A 16,363-nucleotide genomic window follows, 5' to 3' on the forward strand; every position below is an offset into this window, starting at 1 on the left:
CATTGTGTTACCGTGACAATTATTCGCATCTTGCAGTGTTAGAAGGCAGCTGCTTTGTGCAACTTATGTGGTGTGTTTAAAACAATAGTATTTGTCTTCATTTAGACACAGTGCTGCCCAGACACCTTTTTGCTACATCTTATGTCGAAATGTTTTTATGAATGAACAGTCAGCTGCCTTCGCAGCCCTAGCAGTGTATCTTAAGGGTGTTGTTACATAGTTACACAAAGCAATATCCATTTCATATTTAGCAATTCTGTGGAAACTATTTAAACATAACTACATCTTGTTACAATGAAACAGGGTGCTGCCTAGACAGCTCCACACAACAATTCATGTCAATCCTGATACAAGATTCAGCTTATGGTATTTCGCATGATTGTTTATTAGAATTCCATCAAATCAATTAACTTTTGTCATACCAGTGTTCCAATTGCCTCACTTAATTTGTTTGAGGTGATTCCTGCATGTGTTCTCTATTATAATTGCAACGTGGAGGATTTCATCAGTGAACAATCTCTCCACATCTTGGTTTTTCCTTGAGAACCACGGGAGTTTTCCCTTAGGGCCATTAATTGGCCATTGTTAATTGGCGATTGTCAATTCAACATTTTTTCACGGAATCGCATTTTGCTTTAAATATCATCCATTCTCCATGCTGAGAGGTATCTACCATATCTTCTACAGTCATACCATGCTGGATCTGCCCGATCTCGTCTGATCTTGGAAGCCAAGCAGCACTGGGCCCGGTCAGTACCAGAAAGGGTGACCCTCTGGGAATACTGGGTACTGTAGTCCCATTAAGGTATATACCTTTCATTGACCAGCAGAACTCACTTGCCAGCTAACATTGCAGAATACGCAGTACAGTTGACCATTCTAAAAGGAGTCCGGTAATAAAAAAGCCGGTTTGTTTTTCTTGTATCTCTTATATGAAATATACATGTGTATTTTCAATCATAAATTCATAGAGATAACAAGAATTTTCATTTTCGCAGTGGACATATGTCTAACAATAATACTCGCTTAGAATCCAGAGGGTGTGCAGACAAATTTTCTGTCACCTACTTTCAATAGGCGAGTGACATATTATTACTATATCGTCTTCTATATATGCTATTTAATACTTGTTTTAACCTACTTCGCTGTTTTACACAGCAATGTTTTTCTCATATAATTAATTAAACTTTTTCGTCTGTAGAATAAAATAAAAGTTACGTTTTAATATTTCATATACATTCCATCGTTTCATAACCTCGTCATTAAATCAATTTAATAAAGTGTGCCCCAGAGAGACATATCAAACAGCCCTTTCTTTTGCTTCTTTGCAAAACCACCCTTAATAGGCCTGCATAACAGTCAAGACCTTTCGGATATTGCTCACTGATTGCCGACCCCAGATAAATCCAGTCTGGTCAATATGCACTATATCAGGGACTATGAACTTGAGTCTATTAGAGAGGATTTTAGTGAATAATTTATAATCCGTGTTTAAAAGGGAGATCAGACGATAAGAACTGGGAGACTCAGGATCCCTGCCAGGCTTCGGTATAACCTTTATGACGGCTGAATTAAAATATTGGGGCAAGGAAGCACCATGCATAAAATAACTAAATAAGACAGAGAGAGGTTCGCTCAGTCTATTTGATAGAATTTTATAGTAGTCATTGGCGAAACCGTCAGGGCCCGGAGTCCTCCCAGTCTTCAGCCCAGCTATTGCTAGAGAAACTTCTTCAGTGGTGATAGGTGCAAGAAGAGAGGTACAGTGCGACTCTGACATTTGAGGCAGATCAGTAGAAGACCAAAAGCTAGACTTGTGTGTCTGGTTAATAGGAGGACGTGAATACAGTGTGTTATAAAAAGACTGTAGCACCTCAGCAATCTCGGCCGAGGTCCGCACTCTGTCCCCACCTTGGGTGATCAGAGAGTGAATGACCACTTTAGGGTGCCTGCCTTTTAACAAACGTGATAACAGTTTGCCAGACTTGTTGCCATATCTGTAAATGCTACAGTCCCTTGAAAATGAATATTTCGCTTCCATTTGAGAAAGGAGGGTATCAAACAGTGTTTTTTGTGTAAGGTATCGTTCTCTAGTAGAAGGGGAGGGGGAGGATTTAAATTCCTGGAAAGAGTGAGTAAGGGCCGCCTGGGTTTCCAAGTATTGTGAATTTAGATCTAAATCCCTTTTTTTGCTATAGGAAATAATGTGTCCTCGTATAACTGATTTTGATGCCTGCCAGAAAAGAGCAGGATCATCGCTCAGAGTTTCTCCATTGTGCGTATGATAATCCAGCCACGCTGCATCTAATGAGGAGCGGAATTTCAGAGAGCCACTTAAATGAGAAGGGAAGTGCCAGGAGCGAAAAGGGGATTTTTCTGAGAGGAGCATCAATTTCATCCAGCATAAAGCATGGTCTGAAATACAGATATCCTCGATTTTAGAGTCAGCCACTTTTGAGAAAAGGGAGTCAGATAACAGCAGATAATCAATCCTCGAACGTGTGGTGCGCAGCTGAGAGACATGTAAATTCCCTTTCTAATGGGTAGCATGCGCGCCACATATCTACTAAGGACAACTGCGAGCAGATATAGGGGATACCAATACGTGGTAACGAGGGGGAAACGCGAGGGGGAGGGGATTTATCCATGGTTGAAGAAGAATATAGATTAAAATCTCCGCCCAGGATTATGGGAATTTCAGAGTAACTTAGTAGTTTAGTGACCATGTTGGTGTAAAATTGCTTAGAGTACTGATTGGGAGCATAGATATTACAGAGTAGGAACCTGGATGTATACAATGTGACCTCTGCCAGTACATACCGACCCTGAGTGTCATCTAAAATCGCTTGGACAGAGATAGGGACCATGTGTCTTGCTAATATAGTCACTCCCCTAGCCTTAGAAGAGAAGGAGGAAGAGGCTACCACAGACCAACCCATAGTGTTCAGTTTCACCACCTCATTTGGCATAAGGTGAGATTCCTGAATGAAAACAACATCCATCCCCACCTTCCGAAGATAGAGTAAAATCTTCCTGCGTTTAGCTGGGGAGTTGATCCCTCCCACATTCAACGTGCCGACCCTTAGACTAGCCATGGATCAAATGAACTGGGAGAACCTGAAAACCTGCACAGTAACCATAATATCTACAGTCGCCGAGAAACGAATACCAATCATACCAAGGTGGACACATGAGGAGAAGAAGGGGAGGGGGAGAAGAAAAGAAGGACAAAAACCAAGAAAACACATAAAATATAACATTAACATTGTGAAAGAAAGTCCTGCTAAGGACAATCATAACTTCAGAAAACGAGAACAACCGGTTCGAGCAAGCACAGAGGCCGTCTTAGACCGCCACTGAGCCAGCCAGAATTTGATAACCTGAGGAAAAAGTGAGGGGAGGGGCGCCCTTACCCACCCTCGGCAACATAATATATGAAAATATACATAAGAAAAATAACCAGAAAATATCAGAGCACACAGAGCTTGTTACAGACAAAGAAAAGTGCAGCCTGTCACATAGGTAGAAGGGGGAAATATCTCCGCTAAGCATATATAAGCATTCTAGAAAGATTGCACATCCAGGAAAAAACAACAGATGCATAAGAAAAATCTAGAACATAAAACAAAGCAAAATGGTTCGGCCCGTTGTATAGGACCAAAGGCTCTTATGGGGGGGAAAAACACCCGCAGTGGCTTCTACAGCAATAATTAATTTGAATTAGATTGGCGGACATAGCCGGAAACAGAAAAGTCCCGGAGCAATACTCAGCCATCTCGCTCCAGGGTGTCGTCCACCTGAGAGGAGTCGTCATCTGCCTGGGAGGCCTCGGAGACATAAGCTTCTGCATCTGCATGATTTGTAAAGTCTCGAAAAGAATTTCCATCAAACAGACGTAGTCTTGCGGGGAAGAGCAGAGCGAATTTTTTATTCGCCTTTACCAAACGGGAGCAAAGGGGGGTAAATTCTCGACGTGCCTGGGAAACCTTCGCGGAGTAGTCCTGGAAAATGGCCAAACGAGCTCCCTCCCATTGTAAATTCCTATGCTTCCTGGATGCCGACCATATTGCCTCCTTATGGAGAAAGTTCAGACATTTAAATATGACCACACGTGGTCTGCTATTAGGTGCAGAACGTGGGGGAACCAGTCTGTGGGCTCTCTCAATAACTAAGCCAGTGCATTCATCCTGGGTATGCAGTAAATCAAGTAGGGACGTTTGCAAAAACAGAGTCAAATCAGGACCTTTCAATGATTCAGGGAGCCCCAGCACCCGAAGATTCGATCTCCTCGATCTATTTTCAAGATCGTCAACCTTGTTCAGCAGTTGAAAGTGAGATTTCTGGAGCTCATCATATCTGTGTTTAAGATCCCCAACATCCTGAAAAGTCTCCCCCAGCCTTTGTTCGTTTGTAAGAACAGTCTTAGATAGCTGCTTAATTTGGGATTTTAGATCTTTTACTGCTTGCTGCATTTTAGCAGCATGTGCATCCATGATAGGCTCCATGGCATCCCTAACAGCTCTTACTACATCAGCATAAGTCACTGGAGAGGCAGGGGTACAGTCAGGCTCACCTGAGAGAGAAGTGTGTTTTGCAGGAGCCTGTTTGATGCTGCCAGCAGCCTGCAGGCTCGTTTGTGAGTTAGGTGCGGCGGCCATCTTGGATTCTCCCGGCCGTTTTTCAGACCTCGATCTCTGGACTTTAGGGGGCATAGGGGAGGACAGAAATCTTCCCATCCAGCTCTCTACACCTTCCCACTGATAGTGTGCAGCAGGCGCGGAGAAAAGCCGCGGACGGGAGGCGCTGTGTGCTCCGGTTGCCGAGGGTGCAGGAGAGCTGCAGCAATCAGCTTCTCCTCACATGGGCGCCGGAACCGGAAGTCAATATTTTATGTACTTAAATGTGAAAAATGATCTTTCTACTACGCTATTGTGGAGTTAATTGGATATCCTGGGAGCATTTCCAATTAACACTCACTAAGTAGAAAAATGCTATAAGTACATATAGGTTTAAACGGTATACACTATTGGTTGTTTCTTTATCTCTTTTGCATATTACTGTGATGATATTGGTCTGAGGACCGAAGATTCCTATCTGAGATAAGTGCTTGTCCCATTTTTTTTACTAAATATCATTCTATGTCCCCACCGTCATTTTCTAGGCATTATTAGGCGCTGATTACTTCCATTTTTTACACATTCTAATCGCCATAATTTGTTATCAGCTGCCACCCACGTTTGTGAGGAATGCATGTGAAAATATTAGGTAATTCCTTATCAGTATTTACCTTCCAAATGCCTCCTGAAACTGTCCCAGCGTTCCAAACCTGGATTCCATCTGCACTGTCTGCATGCAGCACGCTGCATCTCATTGTCTCAAATCTCTTCACTGTGATTCTGGCAGCTTCATGGTTAAAACTCACATACAAGTTACAAACAGTCTTTCCCTCCAAGTTCAAACATGGGCGCAGCCATGTTTGTTTTCATCACATGTTACTTTTCAGCCTATCAGTTACACTCTGGTTTCTACCTAATTATCCAGCAGCTGCACTCTAGACTCTGCTTAATCAGCCAGCCAATCCCTGTTTCCCAGCTGGTATAAATATCCTGTTCCTGGGCTGGAAAGTTGTCAGTGCTTTAATTGTCATCCTAGTGATAGCAGTCTCTCCTGATTATGGTGATCGCCGTCTGCAAGCTCCACTAGAGACTGGCACCAATTCCTATCCTCATGGTGCAGCCTGACTCTGCAGTGTCTCATCATTGCACCCTGTGACTGGCAGTTACCCGACACCGGCTTCCAGCTTCCAGCGGTGCTCTGCCCTGCCATTAACCATCGGTGTTCCGACATCGATCCCAAGTAACCATCGGTGTTCCGCCATCGATCTCCAGTCACCATCGGTGTTCCGACATCGATCCCAAGTAACCATCGGTGTTCCGCCATCGATCTCCAGTCACCATCGGTGTTCCGCCATCGATCTCCAGTCACCATCGGTGTTCCATCATCAATCCCAAGTCACCATCGGTGTTCCGTCATCGATCTCAAGCATCTCCTGTATATGCTCTCAAGCATCACCCGTATATTCCTCGCACTCAAGCTACATTAGTGCGTTCCTGCACTATCAACTCAGCTCTACCATTGGACCAGTCTCATCTGGCACAACCCGGCAGTTCAGTCATCAGCTTCTGTTTCCCATCAGCTAACCAGTGCATCGGTGTTGGTAAGGACATATCATCTCCAAGTCCTTCAAGACTGTGCTTAATTATACCACACCTAGAGACTGCCTATATGCACTCCTGGGAACTGTGACTTATACGCTGTTCTTATTATTGCTAACTGCCGACATATGCTTGTAAGCTGAGTTTCAATAAAACCTTTGAACCTTCCTTTGTTGTCGTGGTCACGCCTTCGGGCATCTGTGGTAAAGGTTCCCTGCATGTCTAAGAACCCTGTACTGCCTCCCAGGTTCACATATACCTCAGCCCCAACAATTGAGGCTTCCCCTGGTCAGCACCAGCCCTCCGTTGTGACATATATATATATATATATATATATATATATATATTATAAGAGAGAGATGGATAAGTACATATAAACACACACAGTAACACGCAGCCTGTGCCTCAAACACACACACAGTGACACCATCCTTGTGCCCCAACCAAACCCACACACAGCACCACCCAGCTTATGCCTTACACCCAACAACACCCAGCCTGTGCCACATACACACAGTAACACCCAGCCTGTACCTTGGATTCTGGGTGTCTGTGATGGACGCTGACCGTGAGCAAGGTCTAAGGAGGGACAGGCGGCAGCAGAACACACGGAGGAGACTTAGGACCCAGAAGCCACCCTTGGAGACCCCCATCCTCCTGCACAGCAGCGGCCACTGGCCAGGACCAGGAGACTGCAGTATTTGCCGGGGGAGGGGGCGGAGTTACACAGAAGAGTGAGATAGTCTATACTGCTCAGGTATGCAGGCAGTTCTATCCCTCCATGTCTGCAGCTGCTTGCCGGGACTCCAGTCCCCCACTGATGGTGATGGTATCCCTGAGGAGTGGTGCCCCCTTCAGGCCTGGAGCCCGGTGGCAGCTGACTCCATTGCCTCCCAGAGTTCTGCCTCTGCTGGGAGGTAAAGAGCCCCCAGCACTTGAGCCCTTAGCTGCAATGTTATCCTCTAAGAGGTCCATGACGTCACCACCGCGACTGGCGGGATCAGCCACGGAACAGTTGCCCCTTGTAGCCAACATGACAAGAAGGCTAATCCAAGGGCAACGCAGTACAATAAACGCAGAAAATGTACCCAAACAAGAACCCCCTGTACAGTGTAATGAACAAACAGAGGATTCAAGTGGTAAATGGTGACTGAAAAGCACAGGGAAAAATACTATACAAGTATATCCTGTGAAACACACCTATATTAATGTAACCCTATTCAAGTTGTTACTGTTGGTTATGATATTATGTAAACTGCTTCAATAAATAAGTGCCTCCACCCAAGCTCTGGTTTAGTTTAGGCTTGCTTGGGAAAGCCTGTGAATACTATCTATTGGTACTCCTTTCTCAGATTGCAATAAAACTCATACCTTCACCGATGGTTATTCTTTTGTTGTTTCAGATCCTCCCGTGACACAGTCAACTGTAGTCCCGTCCACTGGTATCGTATCGGTAAGTATTACTACATGTATTGCTTTTAAATACCACTCAACCAATTTGTTTCTTTCTTGTTTTGTTTTACTTATCCCTCAGTAAATATTTTAAAGCAGGTATTATCCACACACTTATTACTGTAATTCTTAATAGTTACTATATAATACAACGACTATATGCATGCATTACAAAAAAAATCATAAACCGGTTGTGAAAACAAAGTTGATGCATCAAATAATACTAGCAACCTAGGTGCTCCCCCTACCGTAGTGTCATTCTGGTAATCCCTTAAAATTTTCCTCAATACTGGTCGACCTGAGTACTTTGTTGGTGCACAGTTGCAGTCCCAAGGGTGCAGTTCATGTATACTGATTACCTCGAGAATGTATCTATCTTGAGGTGTTGATGCTTATCTACCTTTATGATGGGATCTACACCGTGTTCAGGGCTGACATCATAATACTAGGCATGTCACTCACTTTGCTATAGGAGGGGATGAAATCGGCAGATCCTCCCCCAACTCCTCCTGCTGGGCGGCAATGGTTGTGCTGCTCCTATCACTACGGGGACGGATCAAACCTGAGAGTGCCTCCCCGCCTTTTTCGGCCCGCCTACCTCCTCTCTATTCAGACGGTACGGCGTACTGCGATGCCGATCTCCCTCCTATTTGATGCGGATATCCAGAATCCAGTCAGTCAGCTGTCGGTAAGGCTGCTCTCCGTTCTCACCTCGGCAGCGAGCCGAGACTCAGTCCGTCCGGGTACTGTTAAGTAGCTCCCCGTTATCCTCCTCTCATAGCGCTCCGGGGCTCCCGTCACCTTCACTCCTCTGCTGCGTCATCACAGCCATTTTTTCTCCCCCCGGTCAACTGTCCCTCTCCTCGCCCGCACGCTCCAGCTCCTCAGTCGCGAGGGACAGTCTCTAGAAACTTCTCTCCAACTGTCCCCACGTGCAATATCCCTGCAAACTGTGGGTTGATATCATGCACATGCATACATATATATAATGCATTTATCGTTACAGCTACATAGTATCACAGCAATTTACAATAACTATTACAATAATATACCCCCATTGTCTGTATTTGGTAATGGGCTACATTTTCCCCCTGGTGAGTACACATAGATCCTAGTGAACCTCACCATCTATAGGAATTTGACCTGACGAATACCCAAAATAGGGCCATGACATTACCATATTGGGATGCACAATAAGAGGAATTTCTGTGGGAATCCCTAGCTGCTCATAGGTGAGTATCCTTGGGGGTTCCCTGACCCTCTGTGGCCTAGGAGACATCATTGGTGTTTCTGCCAAATATCCCTCAGGATCATCCCTGGAAACAGTCTCTTTCCTCACTCCCCAATCACCTTCAGTCCCCCCACCATTATCACTCTCCTCATCCTCATATCCACACCGGTGGGATGAGCTAACGGTTTCGGGTTCCAACTGGTTACGATCAGGTTCTTCCCTACTATAGTCAATATCTCGATAATAATATCCAGGGGTATATTCATCGGAATTACTCTCATTCTCCTCTCTTGTGATCATCTTATTCTCTAGACTAATATCAGATGCCAGAATATCCATGTCATTAGAACTGCCAATCTCCTCCCATTCTCCAACTGCCAATCTCCTCTCCCTATCCTGGGCAATAGGGAGCAGATGCTGTCTATGGTAAGTTACCATAGGCCCCTGTCCGTCAGCTGCCATCAGTTGGTAAACCGGGATGTCCGACAACTGCTTCATTACTATATAAGGGGTGGATCTCCATCTATTCCGCAATTTCTGCTTTCTTGGCCATCCTAGAGCTCGGATTAGGACTCTGTCCCCAGGCACCAATCGATGTTCCTTGACATGTCTATCAAATTGATTCTTGTTTTTTTTTCCCCATTTTACATGCAGTCTCTGCGGCCATTTGATACGCTTCTTGAAGCTGCCGGCGCACCTGCTTAACATAATCACTGTGGGACGAGTGAGTAGCTGTGTTGATTCGGGTTCCTAAGCAAACATCTATCGGCAATCTAGCCTCCCTGCCAAACATGAGGAAGTAAGGAGTATACCCTGTGGCTTCATTCCTAGTGCAGTTATATGCATGCACTAACGGGGCCACATATTGGCGCCATTTATATTTCCGATGTGAGTCCAATGTCCCTAACATGTTTAATAAGGTTCGATTGAACCTTTCGGGCTGAGGGTCTCCTTGAGGGTGGTACGGGGTAGTGCGAGATTTCTGGATCCCACCGCTCTGACACAGTTCTTGAATCAATCGACTTTCGAATTCCCTGCCTTGATCTGAATGAATCCTAGATGGTAAACCGTAATGCACGAAAAAAAATTCCCACAGCGTCCTAGCTACAGTTAATGCCGTTTGGTTAACAGTTACATATGCCTGCGCATACCTACTAAAATGGTCAGTTACTATGAGTATATGGCAGTCTGGTTTTCCGGGACCATCAAGTGTAAAGAAATCAACACATATTAAATCCATGGGTCCTGAACTAGTTATATTGATCATTGGAGCAGCAGGAGCAGGCAGTGTTTTCCTGAGAATGCAATTTCCACAGGTACGACAGAAGTGGTCTATGTCTTGATTCATGTAAACCCAGAAAAACCTATCCGATACTAGACCTTGGGTCTTTTCATATCCCAGGTGTCCATGCTGGTTATGTAAGGATGCCAACACCAATTGTTTATATTTTTTAGGCAGTATGATCTGCATTTTGATATTTCCATCCAATTTACTAACTTGTCTGTATAACACTCCCTTCTTCACAATCAACCTCTTTATTTGTCGTAATAACGCTTTGGCCTTGGGGGACAACTGTGAACGGTAGATGCGTAAGTTAGGATCTTCCAGTTGCCGAATAAGGGAAAATATATCCGGGTCACTTCTTTGATCTTTAGCCAGCTGTTCAGTTGTTACCATCCCCAATCCTTCCATTTCAATTCGGCCTATCCAGCAATAGGATGGGGGTATAGCTAACTCTGAAGCTCCAGTAGTGATGATTGCAGCCATATCACTATATCTATCTAGGCTGATATGCTGACACAAGCCTTTCACCGCTGCCGCCGGCACTTCAACCCACTCTTCTATGGAGTCCTGTGCTTCTTCATGTGGCATTTGAGATAAGGCATCAGCATCCTGATTATTTACCCCAGGGCGGTACTTTATGGTAAATTCATAATTGGTTAATGCGGCCAGCCACCTGTGGCCAGTAGCATCCAATTTGGCCGAGGACTGTACATAAGTTAAGGGATTGTTATCCGTTTGTACCAGAAACTGAGCACCATAAAGATAATCATGAAATTTCTCGCTGACTGCCCATTTCAGTGCCAGGAACTCCAACCTATGAACCGGATAGTTTAGTTCACTAATGGATAGCCCTCTGCTGACATAGGCAATAGGCCTCAATTGTTGTTCCTGCCTTTGATATAAGACTCCTCCAAGACCTTCGAAAGAAGCGTCTATATGCACCTCATAAGGCAAATCCGGCCGAGCATAGGCCAACACAGGAGACTGGGTTAGACGTTCCTTCAAGTTGGTGAATGCTTCTTCACACTGAATGGTCCACCTATTCCCAAACGACTCCCTGGGTTTGTAGTAGACATGTGCTCCTTCTCGCAGGTTATATAGATTTGGGGTAACAGGCGGATATCCTCTGGTTAGATCGGTTAAGGGCTTAGCCACCTTGGAGTAGTGAGGTACAAATTTCCTGTAATACCCGCAGAATCCTAAAAAAATATCTTAATTCTTTTAGGTTGTCCGGTCTGGGCCAGTTCTTTACTGTGGCCACTTTATCTGGATCTGTAGATATCCCTTGTCGACTTACAATATGTCCAGGTATTTGACAGACGATCCACACAATTTGCACTTTTCTATGGACAGCTTTAGCCCTCTAGCCTGTAGTCGATCCAGCACTTTGAGTAATCTTTCATTGTGTTCCTCCAAATCTTTGCCAAATACAATAATGTCGTCCAGGTACACCAATACCTCACGGTAACACATGTCACCGACAGTTTGTTCCATAGTTCTCTGGAACGTAGCTGGGGCGCCTTTTATTCCTTGAGGCATCTTCAAGAACTCGAAGAATCCTATGGGACAAATGAAAGCTGTTTTGGCCCTATCACCTTCACTCATCGGTATCTGATAATATCCACACTGTAAATCAAGAACAGAGAACCACTTACTCCCATGGAGGCAATCCAATGCTTCGTCCACCTTTGGCACCGTGTATTGATCCGGCACAGTCCGACTATTCAGAGTGCGATAATCTATACATAGACAAATTTCTCCACTCTTCTTTCTAGCAACCACAATAGGTGAGGCATACTGGCTCTCTGAATCAGCTATGACGTTGTTTTCTAGCAAATCACGAAGATGCGCCCGCACATCCTCGAAATCAGCGGGGGCCAATCTTCGCGAACTTTCCCTAAACGGTGTATTATCAGTCAATTTAATGTGGTGTTCCACCCCAGAGGCCGTCCCTAAGTCCCAGTCACTTTTGGAAAACACCCCCTCTCTTAGAAGTAACTGCTCCATTAATATTTGTTTATTGTCATTATCGATGTCGCTTCCCTTGAAACAAGAAGAGATGTTCCCAATGGTGGATATTTGGGTGATCCCCTGAGGGAAGTCAGCAACTGCTATGTTAGAACGGCTTTCTATTCGGTGACACCGTGTTCTATCCGGATCTATAGCATTAGTGGAATCTACATGGTTCCCTCGTTCTTGTTTCTCACACCACTTTCCGAGATTTCTGAACATGTGGGTGTTGGTTCCCACAATAGCTGACAGTTGACCATTATCCCCTGGTGAGTCAGGGCATACCAAGGCGACCAGCAATACAGACTCAATTGGGATAATGAGTCCCGGTTCTAACGTGATATGTGTTACTATATAGCCCATGTAGGGATATTTCTGCTGCTTAGGCCCCAGACCGTGAGCCCACGAAAGGGTTGGATAGGTACATCCGACAAATTCGCCCGATACCAAGAGTCAAATACGATTGACACCTGAGATCCACTATCCATCAGCACCATACAATCACGGCCATTTATCAGTGCTTTTACCAGTGGTGCCTGCCCCATTAGCTGATCAGGGATGGTATCTGACCATTGGGCACTCCCCATTGCATGCACATGTATTATTGGGGAGCCTGTGAGGGGTTCACAGTACTCCCATTGGAGTTTTCCATATGGTCATGTCGTGCCTGACCAAAGGTCTGGGATCTTCCTCTCCTATCAATGGCCGTCACTGGACATTCAAATGATCGGTGTCCGGGCTGTCCACAGCTATAACATATTATTTGACCTCGACTGCCACTTCCACGACTCCTTCCTGTACCCGACTCTGAGGGCCAGGAGGGCCTAGAGGTAGATTGGCTCTGAAGAGCGATCAATTGATCTATTTTTTTTATTTTGTTCCTCTAACAATTTGAACAATCTGTCATCTATAACTGTAGGTGTCGGAGTAGGTATTATAGCTTTAATCCGCTTAATAGTTTTCTCTCTGGTCTCTATCTGCACCTCCTCTAGCGTAACTTCTTTCACTAATTCGGTCAACAAAGGGGGGGGGGCAGACGTACGGGGTACACCTAAGCCGTTGTGCCACTGGATTGTTGGTCAAAGCTCCTTTCAGTACTTGTTTAATTCGGCTCTCATCTACTGTATCCTTAGCAATACCTCCTTTTTCAACAATTTTGTATATCAACCTATCAACTCTGTAAATGTACTGCGTCAGTGTCTCCCCAGGCTCCTGATAGGTTCGATGTAGTCTGGCTAACAAATCGCCTACATCTTCCAGGGTACCGTAGGAGAAATCTAAGGCTTCAATGTAGTCTTGAAGGGTAGCCGTCGATTTACTGCATCGAGTGGCCTGGATCACCCCCATAGCAGGTCCCCAAAGACTTTCTACTATACGCTGCTTCTTGATGTGTTCCGGGCATTGCCACTCTTCCGAGTGTTGAACAGCCACTTCTCGCCAGGTATCATAGGTTTCTTCTCCAGCTGGAACCGGTGCAATCCCTGAAAAAATCCTTAATCTGCGATATCCACCCTCATAGTTCCATCTCTCTAGTTGGCTGACCATCTTATCTACCAGCGTTTCAACCCCGGTTCCAATGGATTCCGCTGTACTTTCAATGGGTGCCTTAGTGGCTATAGTCGGGTGGGAGCACTCCCTCGTGGCTGAAGCTCCATTACCCCTATCTTCCTCAGAAGTGGCTTCTTCTTCCATACTAACCGGCCATACCAAATGAATCTTGCCCCCAGGGACACCCTCCACCACCAACATACTAGGTATTAAGGTTGGATCTAAAGGTAGTATATTGCTCATCAACGGCGAAAAAAGAGTCTCCAGTCTGCCCTTTCCACCGATCTGCTATACATGGATGGCTGATGCCATATAAGTTTCCTACAGCCCGAACGGCTGTTTCATCACTGATCATAGATAGTTTTCCCACTAACCCAAAACTACATAATGGTTCTACCTCCTTCTCCCGACACCACCTATAAATATCAACACTGGTCACCACTTCCATAGCTTTTCCTTTATTGGGGTAAGTACCTGTTTTATCCTTGGTATTTATGATCTCAGCAGTGTCTCCATTAATGTAACCCTATTAAAGTTGTTACTGTTGGTTATGATATTATATAAACTGCTTCAATAAATAAGTGCCTCCACCCAAGCTCTGGTTTAGTTTAGGCTTGCTTGGGAAAGCCTGTGAATACTATCTATTGGTACCCCTTTCTCAGATTACAATAAAACTCATACCTTCACCGATGGTTATTCTTTTGTTGTTTCAGATCCTCCCGTGACACAGTCAACTGTAGTCCCGTCCACTGGTATCGTATCGGTAAGTATTACTACATGTATTGCTTTTAAATACCACTCAACCAATTTGTTTCTTTCTTGTTTTGTTTTACTTATCCCTCAGTAAATATTTTAAAGCAGGTATTATCCACACACTTATTTACTGTAATTCTTAATAGTTACTATATAATACAACGACTATATGCATGCATTACAAAAAAATCATAAACCGGTTGTGAAAACAAAGTTGATGCATCAAATAATACTAGCAACCTAGGTGCTCCCCCTACTGTAGTGTCATTCTGGTAGTCCCTTAAACTTATCCTCAATACTGGTCGACCTGAGTACTTTGTTGGTGCACAGTTGGGGCCCAAATGTAATATTTTCCAGTAACAGAGCGTGAACAGGATCACGATCAATATCTCATCTAGATCACGTTCTCAGTAGTAGTCCAAATAAACCACAGTTGGAATCACCAGTATACAATGTGGATTATCTCAAAACAGTATATGCCATCAATCTGTAATGTACGGGAGACAACGCATCGGGTGTACCTCGACCTGTCTCATCCTTTGTCCCGCAATCTCTCTCCCTTGACGATGGGGTGGTGATAGGGGGTAGCCAGCCCAGTAATACTATATTTCGTCCTTATACTATATGACTACTAGTGAGATACACTGAAGCAATAGTAGTATCTGGGCTCCAGAGAATGATGATACTAACTGTCCGGATCAAGTCACTACTACTGTCTCTCCTCACCTGGATATACTGCTGTTTATCCTTTAAACACCACTGTCCGCCTTGCTTGTACGGATGTGTAGGTTCTGTCAATAAGGTATATGCAGTGGGAAGATGACTTATGCTGACAATCCTGAGTCAACGCACAATAATGTTCAGTTTTTATTGCTGACTGGTGCATTATACTAACTGACGGTGCTACATGCAATCCAACAGTCTCTGAGTGCAGTATATACTGAGATCCACTATGCAGTTCCAAGGGTGCAGTTCATGTATACTGATTACCTCGAGAATGTATCTATCTTGAGGTGTTGATGCTTATCTACCTTTATGATGGGATCTACACCGTGTTCAGGGCTGACATAATAATACTAGGCATGTCACTCACTTTGCTATAGGAGGGGATGAAATCGGCAGATCCTCCCCCAACTCCTCCTGCTGGTCGGCAATGGTTGTGCTGCTCCTATCACTACGGGGACGGATCAAACCTGAGAGTGCCTCCCCGCCTTTTTCGGCCGCCTACCTCCTCTCTATTCAGACGGTGCGGCGTACTGCAATGCCGATCTCCCTCCTATTTGATGCGGATATCCAGAATCCAGTCAGGCAGCTGTCGGTAAGGCTGCTCTCCATTCTCACCTCGGCAGCGAGCCGAGACTCAGTCCGTCCGGGTACTGTTAAGTAGCTCCCCGTTATCCTCCTCTCATAGCGCTCCGGGGCTCCCGTCGCCTTCACTCCTCAGCTGCGTCATCACAGCCGTTTTTTCTCCCCCCGGTCAACTGTCCCTCTCCTCGCCCGCACGCTCCAGCTCCTCAGTCGCAAGGGACAGTCTCTAGAAACTTCTCTCCAACTGTCCCCACGTGCAATATCCCTGCAAACTGTAGGTTGATATCATACACATGCATACATATATATAATGCATTTATCGTTACAGCTATATAGTATCACAGCAATTTACAATAACTATTACAATAATATACCCCCATTGTCTGTATTTGGTAATGGGCTACATTAACCAAAAGCCCTGACGCACTGAGCCCCCCTCAGGGTAGAGAATATAGGGTTACAACTTATGAGATAGATACACGGAGTAGATATCACACAGCAGCTATATGCACGCACACAGTCACATAATCAATGCAGAAGTTATGACAAGCAATAATACTG

The 16,363-nt window shown here is 44.9% G+C and overlaps 1 pseudogene; it reads left to right on the forward strand.

The window, feature by feature from the left end:
* The first annotated feature begins 679 nt into the window (after positions 1 to 679).
* Positions 680 to 798, forward strand: LOC134967254 (5S ribosomal RNA; annotated as a pseudogene).
* Positions 799 to 16,363: the final 15,565 nt, after the last annotated feature.

Source organism: Pseudophryne corroboree, chromosome 10, assembly GCF_028390025.1.
Source record: "Pseudophryne corroboree isolate aPseCor3 chromosome 10, aPseCor3.hap2, whole genome shotgun sequence".
NCBI classification, from domain to species: Eukaryota; Metazoa; Chordata; class Amphibia; order Anura; family Myobatrachidae; genus Pseudophryne; species Pseudophryne corroboree.